General features: G+C 44.8%; 1 long non-coding RNA gene and 1 pseudogene across 2 annotated transcripts; one reads left to right on the top strand and one right to left on the bottom strand.

Annotated features, from left to right (window-relative positions):
• Positions 1-1,532: 1,532 nt before the first annotated feature.
• LOC125553726 (uncharacterized) lies at positions 1,533-5,409 on the bottom strand. Its single transcript, XR_007304166.2, has 5 exons — positions 5,107-5,409; positions 3,711-4,861; positions 2,961-3,134; positions 2,699-2,889; positions 1,533-1,851 (listed from the first exon to the last, which is right to left on the bottom strand). It is a non-coding gene; the product is annotated as an uncharacterized LOC125553726 (long non-coding RNA).
• A 990-nt stretch (positions 5,410-6,399) lies between these two features.
• On the top strand, positions 6,400-13,226 carry LOC125551207 (DEAD-box ATP-dependent RNA helicase 52C-like; annotated as a pseudogene). The gene is made up of 9 exons (XR_015601168.1): positions 6,400-7,255; positions 7,361-7,444; positions 7,545-7,683; positions 7,951-8,118; positions 8,259-8,335; positions 8,509-8,751; positions 11,598-11,765; positions 11,905-12,018; positions 12,363-13,226. The product of XR_015601168.1 is annotated as a DEAD-box ATP-dependent RNA helicase 52C-like (transcript).
• Positions 13,227-19,325: the final 6,099 nt, after the last annotated feature.

The following is a 19,325-nucleotide window of genomic DNA, read 5'->3' as shown; positions in this document are numbered from 1 at the left end:
GCCAATCTAGGAGACACCACTCTCCAAGAAGTAACAAATGGTGTGTTGATGATGAACTCCTTGCTCTTGTGCTTCAAATGATAGTCTCCCCAACACTCAACTCTCTCTCATAGGATTTGGATTTTGTGGAAAGAAGATTTGAGTGGAAAGCAACTTGGGGAAGGCTAGAGATCAAGATTCATATGGTAGGAATGGAATATCTTGGTCTCAACACATGAATAGGTGGTTCTCTCTCAGAACATATGAGTTGGAATTGTGTATGTGTTCTGATGGCTCTCTCCACGAATGAAGAGGAGGTGGAGGGGTATATATAGCCTCCACACAAAATCCAACCGTTACACACAGTTTTCCAATCTCGGTGGGACCGAATCAACAAACTCGGTCGGACCGAAAAGGTAAACCTAGTGACCGTTAGAGATTTTTGGTGGGACTGACATGCAACTCGGTAGGACCGGTATGGTTAGGGTTTGGGCATAACGTAATCTCGGTGAGACCGATTACACAAACTCGGTGAGACCGAGTTTGGTAATAAGCTAACCAGAGAGTTGGTCAGGCAAACTCGGTGGGACCGATTTGCTCTTTCGGTGAGACCGAAAAGTTACAAAAGTGAAACAAAGAGTTTACATTGCAATCTCGGTGGGACCGATTCGCTCTTTCGGTGAGACCGAAAAATTACGAAAGGGAAACAGAGAGTTTGCAATCCCATCTCGGTGAGACCGAGATCCCTATCGGTAGAACCGAATTGCTAGGGTTTGGCAGTGGCTTATGACAAGTGAAACTCGGTGGCACCGGATAGAAAGAATCGGTAGGACCAAGTTTGGCTTAGGGTTTAGGTCATATGTGGATATGGGAAAGTAGTTGAGGGTTTTTGGAGCATATCACTGAGCACATGAAGCAAGAGGCTCATTAAGCAACACCTCATCCCTCCTTGATAGTATTGGATTTTCCTAAAGACTCAATGTGATCTTGGATCACTAAAATATAAAATGAAGAGTCTTGAGCTTTTGAGCTTGAGCCAATCCTTTTTCCTTAGCATTTTGAGGGTTCCACTTTCACATCCATGCCATGCCAATCATTGAGCTTTCCTGAAATAATCATCTTGGAATAGCATTAGCTCAATGAGCTATATGTTGTTATGAATTACCAAAACCACCTAGGGATAGTTGCACTTTCAGTTAGGCTTCCCAGATATATTTCCGGAGCAGCAACGCTTTTACTATGGGTTGGCCCGTGGTAGAAAGGAGGCAACCATGTTGTTGCTCGGTGGGGATACAAAAATCTGGAGCGTTGGACATCCGATCTAACGGTTGAAAACGTCAAATCACTGTGAGAGGCTCTAACTAGCTCAACTAGTAGAATGCCCGGGCGTTGCCACGGGTTTTTTAAAAGGTAAAATGACAGGAGCTAAAAAAACTGAGAACAATGCACATCTTAAATAATGCATATTTTTTGACAATCAACTAACACACATCATACTATCAAATACAAAAATATGTTATTGGCAACTCAATTTTTTTTGCTGAAACCGAGCAACCAGTAGTTGAATGGAAAACGATTCAAAACGGCCAACCCCAATCACACCGCGCTCGTTTCATGTTGGCTCACACAATGCCGATGTTTCCTTTCTTTTTTACCAACCTTATCCCTAGTACTAATGGTGTGAGCCACTCATTCTTATCCCCACGGCCATGACTTTTTCTTCCTCCTTCCATCTCCTTCCTCTGTTGGCCTGAGTGTTGTTGCCTCTAGCTCAATTATGTGTCGCCATATCTTCATCTCAGACTTGCACCTCCATGGTCTTTCCCTTTCCCCGGTCCCATGCCGGCACATTGGTTGGCATTTGGCAATGACCTGCAACAGACAACACACCCATATCAGGTTCATCCATGTCAGGAAAACAAGGGTATACACATTTTGGTGATTAAACACCAATCATGTGGAACATATAACTTTACGATCCTCATGTACATCAGATCACTTTATCCATGGACATATCTAGTCATCATTTAAGGACAAAATCAAGAAAGGAGAGGTAAATGCAAGGAGGGAACAAAACCATTGCGTGATATTACTGCTCAAGTATAATCAGAGTGCAAATAATGTTGTCGGGGATAGCTAGCGCCTGGTAAGCAAAGTTGATTTCAGTTGAAAAATAACTGTTGCTGAAGTAACATGTTTTTGTGACCAATCTAATTTTCTCGTAACAATGAAAATATATTTATATTTTATTATTTTTTATAAGAAGAAAATCTACACCGGTACTAACCAGAACAAGGAAAGAATAAAAGTTTTGCAGGCAAAACTGTGTTGGTCAAACACTATAGCTGCATGTTGATGAAATTGTAAATATTCTCCAACTCAAGGGAGGCACACCATACATGAAAACTATAGTCATTAAATTCTCTGAATGATCCTTAATTCACAAAACGAGTCTTCAGTATTAACCATTTACACATTAGAAAGGAGATAAATAAATTATGTGTAAAACAACATGATGGCAAATTAGATGTCAACCGTTTCTGTAATATTCAAATAAATTACAAATTACAAAGGATTAAAAATGGCAACCAATTATTATTGTTCTTGAGAAATTTGTGAAAGAACAATTACCACATTTTGTAAAAATCTCTAATGTTGTAAACTGTTTGATGTCACAAATAAACAACTACGTCTAGCATAAACAAGATAGGAACATCACCTTGACAAGTTGCTACTTTGATAATGTGCAAGAATCCCTGAACCAAGAGTGAAACAACCATGTGAAATAATTTTTCATCACATACTTGCTGTTCTCGCTCCTTAAATGATTCAACCAATTTTATGAATCTTTTGTTCATGAATCATCAGACCCTAACTATTTACCAGTATATCATGTGTCTGTGTTTCATGCTGCCACCAAAATCAAGAAGTCAGTTAAATGTGTCAAAATGTTATTCTGCCAATTTTTTGTTAGAGCTAACCTGAATTGAAAGCTTGTATGCACTCATACAGCTGAATGCAATGGCGAGAGCATGATAGCAAATTGTTGTTTGAATATGACCTGGGCCTAAAAGGCGCTCATTCTTCTTAAGTGTTTCTTGTAGTGGAAGTCATGTCTTGTATGCAATAACGGCATCCCTCCCCTGCCTCATCCCCTGTCAGTGGTGTATCATTATATGACTGAACAGACTCGACAAGGATCCGAAAATATAAGAAGGCTTCAGAAGCTGTTGTGTGCTTCTTTGCTTTATACTTCAACGACGGATGTACCCAATATTAAGTCCTAACAAAGAGCTCGGAAAGGACAAAAATAGTAATTCAGGTTACCCGCAAAACTCTATGTATCCATAATATATAAGGTCCAGAATTTCTTACACAAAAAAATCAATAGAAAAATATATCATCTGTTAATTCATGACAGTACCTCAACAAAATCCCTACTGATGACCCACTTCCAGTTTTCCAAAAGGTGATAAGTGCTACAAATTTCTGAAACCCTCACAATTTAGTGTGTAATTTTGTGACTGAATTAAAGTGTTCAGTAAAAAATAAGGATTGAAGTATCCTGGAAACTTTAAAGGATCATGAATATTTAATCATTGCAATTAGGGTGAGTGCGATATTGTATCAACCTCCCCAAAAAAACAATATTGTCCAAATCACCGAGCATGTTGGTAGGGCCATGATTAACTTGCTAGAAAATAAGTCTTGCAATAATTACAAGCGCTCACCTTGCTGCTACATGCATAGACATAATTGTTTTCACTCCAATGTGAGGAATTCCAGCACCTGGATGCAACAACATGAAATTCCCATATGATTTCGAGTACAGAGCCTTCAAAATCTAACCATCTGTAGGGGTAACAATAATCATCGATGTCGGATGTTGTTTTCAGAGTAAGGACACCACAAGATTGAGCCCACTAATATCATCAACAATTCAGCAGTATAATCTTGTGCTACATACTGTGTAATTTCTAGAGCATGTGTAAGTAAAATGCAAACAATGGGTCAGGATACTGGGACGGATCAAAAAAATTAGAAGGCTCTGTACATTAGTGCAAACAATTTACTAAACATAAGATAGCTAGATTGGCCATGAATACCAACATAGGAGCCATGCTTTAGGTAGAGCAAATAATTTCTCCAGAGAGTAGCAAGAGTGCAAAAATGAAGCACATGAACAATTTCAAAATGCATTATAATCTGCAAAGGGAGAAGGATGCGAACTAAATAGTCCAATCATATTGCATAAGCAAAAACTTTGGACGAAGAGTGGACATGTAGTTACTCATGATTCAAATATATCTATATTTATGTGAAACAGAATGCCTACAATAACTAAGTAGATGGACAATCGCTACACACAATTCAGATATATTCTAGTCCCTGATAAATGTCAGGGCCACGCCACGCAAAAATCTGAAGGATATTAATCCACACCAACTCTTTCATGGAATCCCCTATCCATCGAAGCATTCTCAATCAACAGGACCCATGCACTAATCAGCATATACGATCAGACAAAGCTCCAACACACACGTGAAAATGCCTATATATAAGTAGGGGTTCGCGCACCTGTACCTTTGAGCCTGTGTGTTGCAACAAGAGAAAAAAATAGTTCTTTCCATGACCTTGGATCAATAAATTGATTTAAAATAATGCCTTAATATCCAATCTTGAGTATCAAAATATTTTATTTGTGAAAGAGGAAAAATGTATTGTCTACCTCCCAACTGGCTGCCCAATTGGCTGAGCATGTGTGTTGCAAAAAGTGAGTTCATATTGGCGTTCCTTGGAGAACCCAATCTGCTAGTCGCCTTTACCCTTCCCATGCAATTCTTGAATTTCTCATGACATTTGATACTCATCAGGCCTGAAACTATTATGCCAAAAAAGCAAGTATGAGATCTAGGATCAAAGTACATATTAGAAACATAACTTTCTTTAATAAAAAGCCACCTGAACCAAGTTTGATGCCGACTAAAAAAAGTAGTATGTTAAATCCATGTATCCAGTGAAACTTATATGCAGATAAATGAAGCAACATGATGATAGAAATCAGAGATGGTACCAATTGATCTGCTGGTTGTCATATGTAGAGTTCGTAAGTAAAGAAGCACGAACCATGTGAATTTGAGGTCCTCGGCGGTTTGTACAAATACTCATATCGCCAGATTGCCAATTTGAATCCAAGCCAAAATAATATCGCCAATCCATGCAGCTGTACCACTCATATAACATGTGGAATTTAGGTCCCGTAAAAACATGTGGATTTTAGATGGGCGGAAGAACATCAATAGATACAAGGTGCTTGCAATAGAGATCCATGGACGGTTGCAGTCGAGGTAGAGGCCTCCTGGTCGATGACGAGCTGCTGGATGAGCTCGAGCACCCACCTTCTGTCGGGTTGATGCTGTGCCGCCGAGGTGTCGGCTCTATGGCGGCTCCCCCGGCCGGATCTGGCCACATCGACCATCTGAGTGGCAAGGCCTAACCCTCTCTCCGTCAGATCGGTCAGGGAAGGGAGCTCCTGGCCTTGGACGATGAGAGGAGGGAGGCCGAGACCCACCAAGCATGTGGTCGCCTCCCGATGTGCATGGCTGCCGGGGGAGGGGGTGGTGGCGCTGTGGCGGCCAACTGGGAAGGGAGGTTGTGGTGGCCGACTGATCCGTAGTAGGTGGTAGATCGATGGGCGGCGACGCAGGGAGGGAGTGCTAGGGAGTTTTTTTTTGAGATCCGGGAGTGCTAGGGAGTTGGGAGAGGTAGGCCGGGGATTGGCGGCCTCGTTTGGTTTTTTTCCCTGCGAAGGAGTCTGGTTCGTCCAATTTTTTTCGCTGGTTTTCTTTCGTCCATTTATTTTCGTTTGATTTTTTTGGCATGGAGGGGAGTATCGCTCTCTCGTAATATGGGTTGGTTCGGTATTTTTGACGTGAAGGGGACTACCTAGGAGGTGGGAGGGACGAAAATAAACCAGATAAAGGTGGGACGAAAATAAACCGTGGAACGGAGACTACCAAGTAGATTTTACTGTTTTGTAGTGATACCTTTGATGCATGCGGTAAAATAGTCGGCTCTGTTATTTGTGTTCACAGACGGTTTAGTTTAGTGTGTCTGATATATGCACCGGACGTTCCTTAGGGCATATACAATGCGGTGCTAAGGATAAGCGCTAGGGATCATAATCCCAGCCTTTTCACTCGTCAGGAGAATTTTCCTGGCGCCTGCTCGGCAGCGCTGCCTAAGTCTGACAGCGGGCGCTCCAGTTGATATGGTATTGATTTTACGTGAGAGAACTAGCATCCCGCAACATCTCAGCGTTGGAAGGTGAGGCACTTGTGCACGCACTAGACAGTGTTTTTTAATTTTTAATCCTTAAGCGCCTATACAAGCGTCTATGGAATGGACATGCTCTTTAGGTTTTCCGTCTCGCACACTTCGTTTTAGCCGCAAACTCCACCCAACCACCACCGATCGAAATACCGCAGAAAGCCGTTCCCTGAAAAAAAAAAAACAGTGCCCACCTCGCCTCCTCCCACCTCCACCTCCGCGCAGATCCCATCTAACCATGGCGGCCCCCTCCCGCACCTCCTGGGCCGACGTCGCCGACGCTGAACCGGCCCCTCCTGCTCCCGTTCCAGCGGCGGCGCCTGCCACATCCAACGGCCCCGCGCGTGCCGACCGCTCCTCTTACGTCCCTCCCCACCTCCGCAATCGCTCCTCCAACGCGCCTCCGGTTTCCTCCGCTCCACCCCCGCGCGCCGCGCCCGGCCTCCTCGGCCGCCCCACCGGCGGCGTCGGTGGGAGGTTCGGGGGAGGCGGGGCCCCACCTCGTAGGTGGGACCGGGAGCCCAACCCTTTCGGGGACGAGGAGGAGGTGCCGGCGGAGCCCGTGCCTTTCGACGAGCACCAGAACACGGGGATCAACTTTGAAGCGTACGAGGACATCCCCGTCGAGACCAGCGGCCGGGAGGTTCCGCCCGCCGTGGGCACGTTCGCGGAGATCGACCTCGGCGCCGCGCTGAACGACAACATTCGCCGGTGCAAGTACGTGCGGCCCACGCCCGTGCAGCGCCATGCCATCCCGATCTCGCTGGCTGGGCGAGATCTCATGGCTTGCGCGCAGACTGGATCGGGGAAAACGGCCGCCTTCTGCTTCCCCATCATCAGCGGCATCATGCGGGGCCCGCCCATGCAGCGGTCACAGCGGGGCGGGAGTAGGACCGCCTGCCCTCTTGCCCTCATCTTGTCGCCCACAAGAGAGCTGTCAATGCAGGTGATGGTCGTGTATATATCTTGTTTGACGTTTGATATTACGCCCAGTTAATCTCCTGCGCCATGTGTGTGATAGTTGTTTCGTTGTGCTTGCCTTGTGCTGCAGATTCATGAAGAGGCGAGAAAATTTTCATATCAGACAGGTGTCAGGGTAGTGGTTGCGTATGGCGGGGCCCCTATTACCCAGCAGGTCAGGTTCTGTCTGTCGTTGGCCCTAATAGCTCAAGTTCTGAAAATTGTCTGTTTCTTATAAAATTTCTGCCCTGGAACTCATTTCAGTATGAGTGTAGTATATCTGTATATGCATAGTAGGATATGCAGTCAGTTCTTCACAGAGGCTGTGCAAGTCTTCTGATGTTAATGGTCTCTGTGGAATTGCTGGGTGCATGCATTGCATATGGTTACAGTTAATTTTGCTGCAATGCAAAGGTGATTCCCATAAACTGATAAAATTGTTAGGTATGTTTATAATTTGTTCATACTGTATCCAACAATTTCGTGTTAGCAAATAACAACTGAACATGTGCCTGCATCCTTCGTTGCTGAGCGTATTACACAGTATGTCCTTTGGCAGGTCCATTTGTATATTTAGAAAGACATGGTCCTTTATTCTATGCAAGGTGACGGTTTAGTGCTTGATCGTATGTTTTCGGAATGTAATTCTTTCTTCGTCCAAAATCTGTTTTCTTTCTGTAGCAACATGCCTCCTGTTATGTTCATTAGTGCCAGCACTGAGTTATCTTTCTATTTCTCTTTTTGTTCGTCATCCTGATCATAAGTCTGTTACCTACCTGATTATGGGTTGTTTTGTCGATATCCCATTGTTCCCCATAGTTTTGTCGGACTTTGTGTTAGATGGCACAGGTGCTGCTTGTCTGCTGTATTACCTTTTGTTGTTGCCACAAAGTTCTCTCAGCATTACTAGTGAAACAACGTTGGGAAAATGGGCTTTATGTGAAGGATGATGCTGATAGTTTAATTCAAAACATCACTCATGATAACAGTGGTCCTGGATCTTGTGATTCATGCACCACAAAGTCTACTCAAAGTAGAAGTTGAAGAATTGGACTTGTCAATCTGGGTGAGTTTTCAACTAGCGATGAGGTGCTAGGCATCCTTTGGTAACACATGATCCCTCTGATGTGTTATTATAGCTAGTTAATGTGGCGGCATATTTGCTTCCGTATACTTGGCAGTAATCTTAGTTACTTTAATTTCTATTGTACCATAAACTCGATTTTCATTATTTTCCAGTTGAGAGATCTTGAGAGGGGTGTTGACATTCTTGTGGCTACTCCTGGTCGTTTGGTTGATTTACTGGAAAGGGCAAGAGTATCCTTACAGTCGATTAGATACCTTGCCCTTGATGAGGCGGATAGAATGCTGGATATGGGGTTTGAGCCGCAAGTTCGGAGAATTGTTGAGCAAATGGACATGCCTCCACGAGGTGTCAGGCAGACGTTATTGTTTAGCGCTACATTCCCGGGAGAAATACAGGTTAGCTTTTTATTCCACATTTCTGCAGTTATATTGATGATATATAAATATTTTAAGAAGCATCTCCACTCTATTTAAATGATTGGTTCTTGCTATTAAATCTGAGCCCTTGATTATACTTCCGTATTTTATTGTTGCTATGTTAATATGTTTCCCCCTATTGATATATATCATATATTTGTCTGATGCTTTACTCTTTAGGTAGTATGGCATCGGTACAGATACTAAGCTCCCACGAAATGGGAGCCTCTGGTTGATCGGGGGTGGTTTAGGCGGTATGTGGGCCCAGTTTAGCCTATGGTCGGTTTATAAATGGGCTTTTAACTGGGGCGTGCGAGGCCTTTTTACCCTGTGTAGCTGGTTCCTTCTGGTCGGGAAAATATCTGGTGCACCGGAGCTTGTGGTGCTACCGCTGCACCGAACTCATATTGTGCTTTTAAAATGTTCAAAAATTCTGAAAAAAATTTAGCACACTTGCACAACATCAATGTAGATTGTCACAAAAATTCAAGTCAAAATTCAAAACATAACTCCAAAAACAAAAATGACAAATTCAACACTGAATAGTACATAACATAACTTGGGCTTTAGATTTGGCTCATTATTGCACTGGTGTCAAATTTGTTATTTTGGTATCTCAAAAAATATTTCAACTTTTTATATGAAACTTTGTGACATCATACATTGATGTTATTATGTTAACATGCTAGAATTTTTTTCAGATTTTTAAAAATATTCTATGGCATCCGGTGCACCGGTAGCACCACAAATGCGGGTGCACCGGATACATTCCCCCTTCTGGTCTAGCGTTGTCTCTCCCGATAGCATAGGCGGTGGCGGCTGGGTGTCTTGCCCTTTTCTTCCATTCGCGGTGGAGGGCGGCCCTGTTCTTGTTGGCTGCTGCGTGTGCTGTTCTTTCCGGAGGGTGAGCTGCTCCTGTCGCTGGGGTCCTGTTGCTGCCGTCTTCCTTTCTGCACCGGCCTCTCTGATCTGCTGGGTTGGTGGAGGTGTGGGGGGCGGCGGCTGCTCGTGGGGTTTGGTCTGCTTGTTCATCTGTTCGTTTTTTGTTCCTTCTACGCTAGCCACGATGCTTCTTGTTAGGCGGATCTTCTCTTTAGGGAAAAAGATCTGACTGTCTCATCCTATTCCTATATATAGTTCATGTTATTTCTTTTTGTTGAACAAACAACGCTCCACGCCGCCGTCTCCTTCCGCCGCAATCCCGTCCCCGCCCCCCTCCCATCTCCTTCACCTGTGCTCGGTCACAGGGGGTGGTGGCGCATGCAGGAGGGCGGAGGTTGTGTCTATGTGGGATGTGGAACTCGGGCCGCAGCAGCATGCCGGCCCCGTCCTTGCCTCGAGGCTGCAGCCGCCGCGTCGGCTACGTCCCGTCACCTTGGGTCGGCCAGCGCCGAAGCCCTCGCAAGGAGTTGCTCATCATCCTATTGATCTGCCTCGACGTGAACTACATGACGGTGCACACGACGGCTGTGTCTTCTCCTCACTCTTTTGGCCGTGAGTCCTGCTGCCCCTTGCTTCCTGCTTGCTCAGGTTGTTGCTTCGTCGCGTGCTTGCACGACTTATGTGCTGTTGCGTGTGGTGTGTGGGCTAGATGTGTGTGTAGTAGCTAGGTGATAATCTTATACTGGATGGTGTTATCCAATTGATAAATCTTCCTGATTTCCTTGGTGCTCTGCGATGGGTACGGCAGGCAGCGACAACGCCACACCTGACGAGGATGCACGCTCGACCATGAGGACGAGACCAGGACGGCGTGATTGGAGGGATGACAACGCCGCAGAGTGCTGCGGCCAGCTGCTACCCTGTAGTCGCCGCCGGCCATGGGATCGACACGCCCCACGCCTCCACTATGAGGACCCAACCACCGGAGCAGGCATCCAGCAACAACAACACGAACTGACTACTTGACAAGAAAGTGTCATCTGACTGCAGACCTCGAAAAAACACCCGTTCCTAAGAGCACCGAATGCCCCAGAACAATGCTCAACCGCCTTGCCACACCATACCAAAAAATAAAACAAAAAATCCACCAGAGCAGCAAACTACTACAAAACAGAAAAAGCAAAACGAACCAACGGAAAAATGGGCGCAGCGCCAGCGCGCGTATCCCTCTAGTCTTTTCCATGAATGGTGTTAACCTTAGATCTATGCTGGATGAGCTTAGGGAAAGTAGTTAGATTTACATGCCATGTGTTGTTAGTGAACTATATGAACATCGAAAAACCAATATTGTAGAAAATCTTCGGCTTGTAGTCCAACAGTAACAATGATTCTCATATGCCTATATGTTACTACGTGCACCGGAGATTCTTTTATGCAGTATCGCTAGCATCATATAAATCTCATTCTGTGACGGCACTCGGCACTAGGGTGTTCTATTTCTGTATGTGTGAATGGAAATTAGTAACATGCACATGCTCTCTGAAGAGAAAGTTATGCCAACTCCATGAATATATTTACATATTTCAGGAATGTCTGTTCAAAAGATGCTGAACTGTGAAAGTATTGGTAGATATCAGCGTCATATTTTTTTATGGGAGAAGTTTTATGTGCATGATAGGCTGTAAAGTTTGTTCTTATTTTTTTTTCTGGTTAAATTATCTTTTCCTGACTGCATTTTGCCCACCTTACTGAAATATCTTTTCCTGACTGATCTGGCATTGATGTAACTAGGCAAGTTGTGTCCTGGTGCTGACTTATTGAGTTTTCAATTGGGTTTGTTGTGAATACCTTTGTCATGTCGGATGATTTCTAATTATTTTATTATGTCAAAAGTTTTTAGTTTGCATTCTTAATGACATCAAGGCTATTCTTAATGAACACAGAGAATGGCATCTGACTTTCTGGAGAACTACATATTCCTGGCTGTTGGAAGGGTCGGGTCAAGTACTGAGTTGATTGCCCAGAGAGTTGAGTTTGTACAGGAGGCAGATAAAAGAAGTCACTTGATGGATCTGCTCCATGCGCAAAGAGACAGTTCAGAACAAGGGAAGGTAATATTTTGACTGTCCGTTATTTTTATTATGCAATCACTTACCCTGATGTTTTGTTGTTCTTTAGTTTCTCTTAAGATCAGTAGATAATGCAGATCTTTAATCCTAGTGCTCATTTTTCTCCTGTCCTTTGCTGCAGCAAGCTCTCACACTTGTCTTTGTGGAGACCAAAAGGGGTGCCGACTCACTGGAGAACTGGTTGTGTACGAATGGATTTCCAGCGACTTCTATTCATGGTGATAGAAACCAGCAGGTTTATTCTTTATTTTTTCCTTCGGAACCTCCCATTTTTGCTTGGAGCATATTTATTTCTGTTTGTTCTCTGGAATGATGTAATAGTCGGTCAGTTGCTGCCATCAAATAAATATCGCCAATTTACTGTCTGTTTGGTTTGTTTGGCAGATTATTGTAGTTTTTGTACTTTCAGCTATTGCTATCACACAGCAGATACTTATTTACTGATTTGCTTGAAAATTCCTGTAGTCTTGAATCTTGTTACTTGTGGATAAATACTGGACGTTTTTTCTTCTGAAACTAAAGATGGTTGTCTTATCAGGGCTGTTTTTTTCTGACATATTGGTGTACCGATCCTTACAGGAAAGAGAATATGCTTTGAGATCCTTCAAGAGTGGTCAAACTCCAATTCTAGTTGCAACTGATGTGGCGGCCCGGGGCCTCGACATTCCTCATGTTGCTCATGTTGTGAACTTTGATCTCCCCAATGATATTGATGACTACGTACACAGGATTGGTCGTACAGGGAGGGCAGGAAAAAGTGGAATTGCGACTGCTTTCTTTAATGACAACAACTCTTCGATGGCAAAGTCTCTAGCTGACCTAATGCAAGAATCTAATCAGGAGGTACCTGCATGGCTTACTCGCTATGCAGCTCGCCCATCCTATGGTGGTGGTGGTGGAAGGAACAGACGTGGTGCCGGAGGTGGGAGCCGCTTTGGTGGCCGTGACTTCCGTAGGGAATCTTCTTCCTTTGGCAAGGGTGGTGGCGCCAGTGACTATGCTGGAGGCAGCAGCTACGGGGGCGGTGGCTATGGTGGTGCTGGAGCTCCCAGTGCCTGGGATTAATGTTGCAGTTGTTCGCTTAGGGTCTATCAAGTTTAGGTTGCTTTTACTCTAGCTTCTTATTAGATATACATTTTTGGCAGGAGCTGATATGCAGCGACAGTATGAGTGAACTGTGTCGTCCCCTTTTCTTCTGGTTACAACCAAGGTAGTCTTATCTTCAGATATCCGTTATGGAGAGCATCTTGAGGACTTTCAAGTACACACCGAGGTTCGCAGTTAGGAATAGGATTTCTAGAGACTGAAATTCCTTGTTAGGGATAATAGTAGCTGGTGTTGGCAGACTGACAGCGCTTGATGTGGAATTTCTCTCCGCATTTCCTTGGTCTATGTCTCATTTTCGGTTAGTTGTAGAGCTTGCAATGAGAGTGCTTCTGTGAATGATTTTGGTCCGAGATTTGAGTTTTGATACCCAGGTTGAGGTCGGAGGATCTGTAGTCCTTGCTCCTTTAGATCCTGTTGTAATGTGTATACTGCAAGGTCAGGCTGGAACGAATAAGAATAAGTTATCTAGTCTTTATGAGGAAGAAATATAAGAGCGTTTAGATCACTACTTTAGTGATCTAAACTAGATAGAAAGTGTGGCTTGCTGCACCCGGCAGCGATATACAATCTGGTAAAAAGCGATATCCAATCCGGTAAAAAGCTTTTGGCGCATGGTGCTTTACTCATTGCATTTTCCCAACGCTTAAACATAACATTTTGTGTTGCAAAAGGGAATTAGAGTGATTTTCAGGATGGATTAGTCCAACACAGTAGATTTACATCAGAAACAGGGCATTGGTAAGGCTCGGGACGTTTGTTTCAGCAGAGGATTTTGTCGGAGTAACGCCAAAGGGTAAGGCAACATATATAAGCTAGGCAAACATGACACATTTGGTCATTACAACAATGGTCCAATTCATAGTGCTCAATATAGACAAAAGGAGCCAATTTATGTTTGGGCGCAGAGTGCGCCTTTCTAAAGAAGTGATCCAATGATCCAGCATCTGGTATTTATCAAGGATGTAATCCAATATACAGAGTAAAGTACAAAGCAGGATATGGATCAATAGAAAGCATTAAAATCCATGAGTGGTTCGACAAAGAGCATCAAGATTTACCAGAAGACATCAAGATTTACGATATAAGACAATCCGGACAAATAACTGGTTCACATAAAAATTCAGTACAAAGTATGAAGATTAACATAGGAAGGGCAACTTGTCGCATGTGACCTATAAAAAATCAGTACAAAGCCTTCTTAATCTGCACAAAACAAAGATCACCATACATCAAAACAATTGCAACTGCAATGCTGATCCATGCACTAAAGTACCGGGCTCAATATCACAGGTAAACATTTCAAATTAAAAAAATATACTACAGACATCTAGTTCATGGCATTGGCACATCGCAAGACATAAGATTTCATTCAACTGGCTTTCAGGCCACTTCCATTCTGCAAAACATGAGGGAAAGCGAAAGGATGTAGGTCATCGGCGGTCAATATGACGACGTCCTTGATGGCGCCATCTGATATATAGCGGTGGTGGATTGTGCTCTTCCTGGGCAGTAACTCACCAAGTAAAGTAACCATGACCTCATCCGACTCAAGCGGCGACCTGCAAGCCAAGACAATGGAAATAGTAACAGTCAGAAAGAGACATAGAGATGCTTTGTAATGACAGTTGTGGTTCTAACAAGCAAACCAACAAGAGAGATACGAAGAAAGAATACTCCATTATAATAATTGCTACAAAGTACAAACATAAAAACTTCGTTTTCTAGTCCCACAAAATAATCATCAAGAACTAAACTTAGATTAATTTGATCAATTAATAATATTTCCAGGTGAAAGACTTGAGCACTACATAATATAAACACCAAACAATACAAATCATATTCAAGATTATGTTGCATAGTTAGCCAAGACCTCGATAAGATTTTGACAACATGAATCAGACTATTTAGATCTTAGACCGTGAATTCCAGAAATCACGCCATACAAATATTAGTTACCAAGAGAGAGGTAATACAACATTTTTTGGGACTATTTCCAGTCCTGGTGGAATGACATCAGATGTAAACTTTCATCTCAACCAAAGGTTCGTAAGTAAACTCAATATATGTTTTTTTTGTCTCGAACAAATGTGTAACATTGCATATAAAACACTGAGATACTTATCTGATTTAGGACATAAAAGGGAGAAAAGTATCAAAAACTGATTTTGTAACAGAAAATAAAATAAAAAAATAGAACTGAATCTGAACCTACCATGCCGATAACTTTCTTGTCTAACATTTTTAAATCCCCAATCTATGTTGCGAATCATAGCCCAAACAATCATAGCTTGTTTATACCAGCCTGCGTATATAAGAAACAAGGATAATATTCTTTTTCAAATACAAAACCATTAGCAGATGATACAAATAAATAATAGTGGGGATTATTAGAGCACCTTCTATGTGCATATCATCCATATGTTGTAACAAACTAACAATCCCACCCCTAGCCGTGGACAGCTGCACCCATGGCCAACGACACCTCAGTATCGCTGGTCAGGCGTTGCCCCCTGTAGATCCAACATATTTTTACAGTCTTGTTGAAGTTACTAACAACAAAGTACTCAAAATAAATGATGCAAACTTATGGAAGTCGTAGACCAGCTGACATGCAATGAATACAACTACTGGTTTCTTCAGCAACAAAGAGTTGATGGAGGGGTTAATACTGCCATGGCACAAGCATGGTATAGGCTGCATAATGGCAAGATATCATGTCCTTATAAATTCAACCGCCTAGGACAAAACTTTGTATCCAAGTCCCAAATGGTTACTATAGGAACAGAGCAAAATAGAACTCTTAAATGACAGAAAATGGACATTGCCAAACTTGTACAATACAACGCACAAAATAATCCAAGGATCAACGACAAATTGACAAAACTGGGAAAGAAACTGGACGTGAATGCATTGTTTAGTGAGCAAGTAGACAAATATAATAAAGAAAATAGTTCATGACAACAAATTTAGTTGTTCTGACGCTATACTAAAGAGCACATTATATACAGTATCGCTTAATAATTAGTAGTTGTCATTCACCAGAAAGTTTGGAAACAGTAAACAACTAAGAATGTGAAATGGAAAGTATGATAAGAATAGAGGCTAGAGAGTCATGTTCAATCGTGACATATATAAATAAGTAGCATGATGAGTGTAGCACAGACATGTTAATTGGTAAGTACTCATGAGAATTATTCAGTGGTGCTAATTACGGTTCAGTATACTACTCCTTCAGGACACCATGCATAAAATTTAGCACAGACTAAACAACATCAATGAGCACATTCTTCTTCTCAAAGAAAAGTGTGAATTGTTATAGCAAAGATTACAACTGTTTCGAAACAACAATGAGGGCCATAAAGGGTCCATTCTAGTGTAGCTTATACATGTAAATAGAAAAAGAAGAAAGCATCACAACGACTACATACCTTATTCTTCGTGTTTTTTGTTAGTTGATCCTGGACATCTCGTTCTTCCAAATGAAATGTGAAACCAAACAAAAACAATTCAGCTTCAGAGTTCATCGATGTGGCGGTGGCTATATTGTTTGTATGCCATAATTAAGTGAATCTCGGCAAACAATCATCTAATTAGCTAACAAAAAATGTCCAAAAAATTAGCAAGAAAGATTACATGGCTATATGTTCTTAGCAACAGGAGGGGAGCATTTAAAATCTAGAAATCAATTGAATGTATGCACCTAGTGTCGCGGGAAACCACGACCACCTATGGGACCAGAGGGCTCCTTGCTGGTTCGGCAGGGGGACGTCGCATTGCACAAAGAGCAGATGAGCGTGGGGCAGCACGTCAGAGATCACACATGCAATTTTACCCAGGTTCGGGCCGCCGTGAGGCGTAAAACCCTACTCCTGCTTTGGAGGATTGATGGTGGAAGAGTGGTAGCGGAGCATAGTACACTTGCCCCGGGAAGGGCGAAAGTGGCTACGTGCGTATGGGCGTGTTTGTTATGCAACCTTCTAACCCTCTCTACGGTTGCCATGGGCCTCCTTTTATAGATTAAGGGACTACCACAATGGCAAAGTAATCATTATGCACTAATAAGATAACAAACAGTGCTATCATACCTAACTCTGCAAGCTGACAGGGTGCATTAAATGCACTGCTTAACGTCACGTCGTTGGTTGCCCGACAAGCCTTGTCGGGCTATTTTGCCAGCTTCACACCTGCTCGCTTGACACGTCGTAGGACGGGTGTCGTTCTAGGGCATCTTCTGTAGAGAAAGGCTGCCATGTGGCGAATGGCTGCCACTTAGTCACTTTGCGGCTTGACACCGCACTGATTGACGACGTGGGTCGTGGTGGAGTAGTTGGGTGAGGTGGTTTTGCCCTCGTGAGTCCCGGCAAGCCTTGCCGGGACGTCTTGGGCATCTTCTTCCGGGAGCGGCCCCGCCCCTGCCGATCCCACTTGCCCGGCAAGGGGGGCTTTTCACCTGGTGGCATCTTGCTTCTTTGGCCTGATTTTGGTCCTCTTGGTTTGCATGTTGGTCCTTCGAAGCTCTTGGTCTCTTGCACCTTGAGTTGGGCCGGTGTCTCAATCCTGTTCCCGTGCCTGTGCACAGTATGGGCAACAGACCTAGGGTTTGTTGCACCGACAGAAGCCCCCGGGCCTGTGTAGGGCCTAATAAGTGCACAGGCGAGGGCGCTGAAGAGGCTGGCCTCTTGAGGTCTCTTTTTTTTTCTTCTTCATCAATCTTGGGCTTGGGTCAGTTTCCGATCTTCCCGCACGTCGTGCGCAATGCTGTGAAAAAACTTCGGTCGTGTCCCGCGGATTGCCCACGCCCCACGACCACGGGGCGGAAACTGCCATTCCACTTGCCTCCTGTTTCGACGCACCTATCACGTGTTCTGTGTGCATTGGGCGTGGTCGATGGTGGATGCAGAGGTCGCGGGGAGGAGTACCATGGTCAGAAACCGGACGCCGGTGGTTGGAGCACAGGGTCGGCCTTAATTCTTAGAGCCACAGAGGGCGCAAAGAGGCCGTATTGGAGGAGCGGGGCGGCCATTTCTTATGTGAGAAGCCAGTGCCCTGCCTCATCTTCCTATAAAAGGGGGCAGGGGCAGTGCTTCTCCGCACATGCTTCTTCTTCTTCCCCTCCGCAATCCTTCCCTTTTAGTCATGGTGAGAGGGCGAGGGGGCGGCGGTATCCCAGTAGCGGCGACGAGGGCTTCTACTCGACAGCGCATCCCTCCTCATCCAGATCCTGCAATGGCGGAGCCCACCGTGAGGGGAGGAGGGAGGGGGCGAGGCCGAGGTCGCCGCGGCGCCCGAGGAAGAGGGGGGCGGGGCGGTGCTTCGTCTATGCCCCCACCGGCGGCCCTTCCCCCAATGGAAGGCCATGTCGGGGACCAACCCCGAGAGTTCATCGTCAGGCTGTATAAACCTATGTGCGGCCACCTTCGCCTCCCAACTCCCTTTGCATGGGAAATGGAGTTCGAACAACCACGCGCTCTGAGGTTGCACATGAGGGGTTGTGGGAATGACGGCATGTGGGTTGACGTCGACTTCCCTGCCCCTCACGTGATGTACCTCCGCTGTGGTTGGAAGACTTTTGCTCGCGCCCGCGGGTTCTCGGAGGGGCATGTTCTCCAGTTAAAATTAATGGAGAGCGGCCTGCTCTCCGTCAAGATCTTCGGGCGCTCAGGAGGTCGCTTAGGGTGCCGCGCGAAGAGCTCGACCGATGATGAACGCTCCTCCTTGAGCGAAAGCGACAAGGAGGACAGTGACGACGATGATGACGGTAGCGGCCGGGAGGGCGACGACTCTGACTCTGGCTGAGCGCCGCCCGCACCATCTTCATCAGGCGGCAGCACCATCATCTGCATCTGCATCTCCTTCCCGGCAATGTGATTTGCCGGGGAGTTGGATGCAGAGGTGGGGATGGTGCTCCCTGGCTCCTCCAGCAGTCCCCTAGCTGGACCCCACCAGGCTTCCTCTCGGGCTGCAGCTCCGTTAGCCTTGCCGTGTCCTGCTGGCCCTGGTGGAGGTGGTCGACGGGTCGCCCCCGGCATGCTCTCCATCGACACGTTCCCCGGTGCTCTCCTGCTCCCGTTGGGCTACCTCTCATGGAGCCCGAGGAGGGCGGGCTGGGCTTCTGCCCAGGCGCTCCTTTCGCCGTCCTCGCCTTCGACGACCGTGCCTAGGAGGAGAGGGACAAGAAAGGGCATTACGGGGCACTTATCTTTTTTCAATCTTAAATCTGTAGGCATTTGCCAAATTTTAATTCAAATAATGTAATCTCTCGAGTCCATGTTTGTGTTCTGTAATGCTTGTACTTGTATTATCAGCATATTAATGAAAAAGAGGAACCTTACCGGGAACCCATGCATGTATATGTCCATGCAGAGGTGGGATGCCTCCTTAGTGTAAACATACGAATTTTCCCCGGCAGGCTACCCTGCCGACACCCTTTTGTTT

The sequence above is a fragment of the Triticum urartu genome, chromosome 4A, assembly GCF_056163025.1.
Source record: "Triticum urartu cultivar PI428250 chromosome 4A, HENAU_Tu73, whole genome shotgun sequence".
In the NCBI taxonomy this organism is placed as follows: domain Eukaryota; kingdom Viridiplantae; phylum Streptophyta; class Magnoliopsida; order Poales; family Poaceae; genus Triticum; species Triticum urartu.
This window is presented reverse-complemented; position numbering and strand designations above follow the sequence as displayed.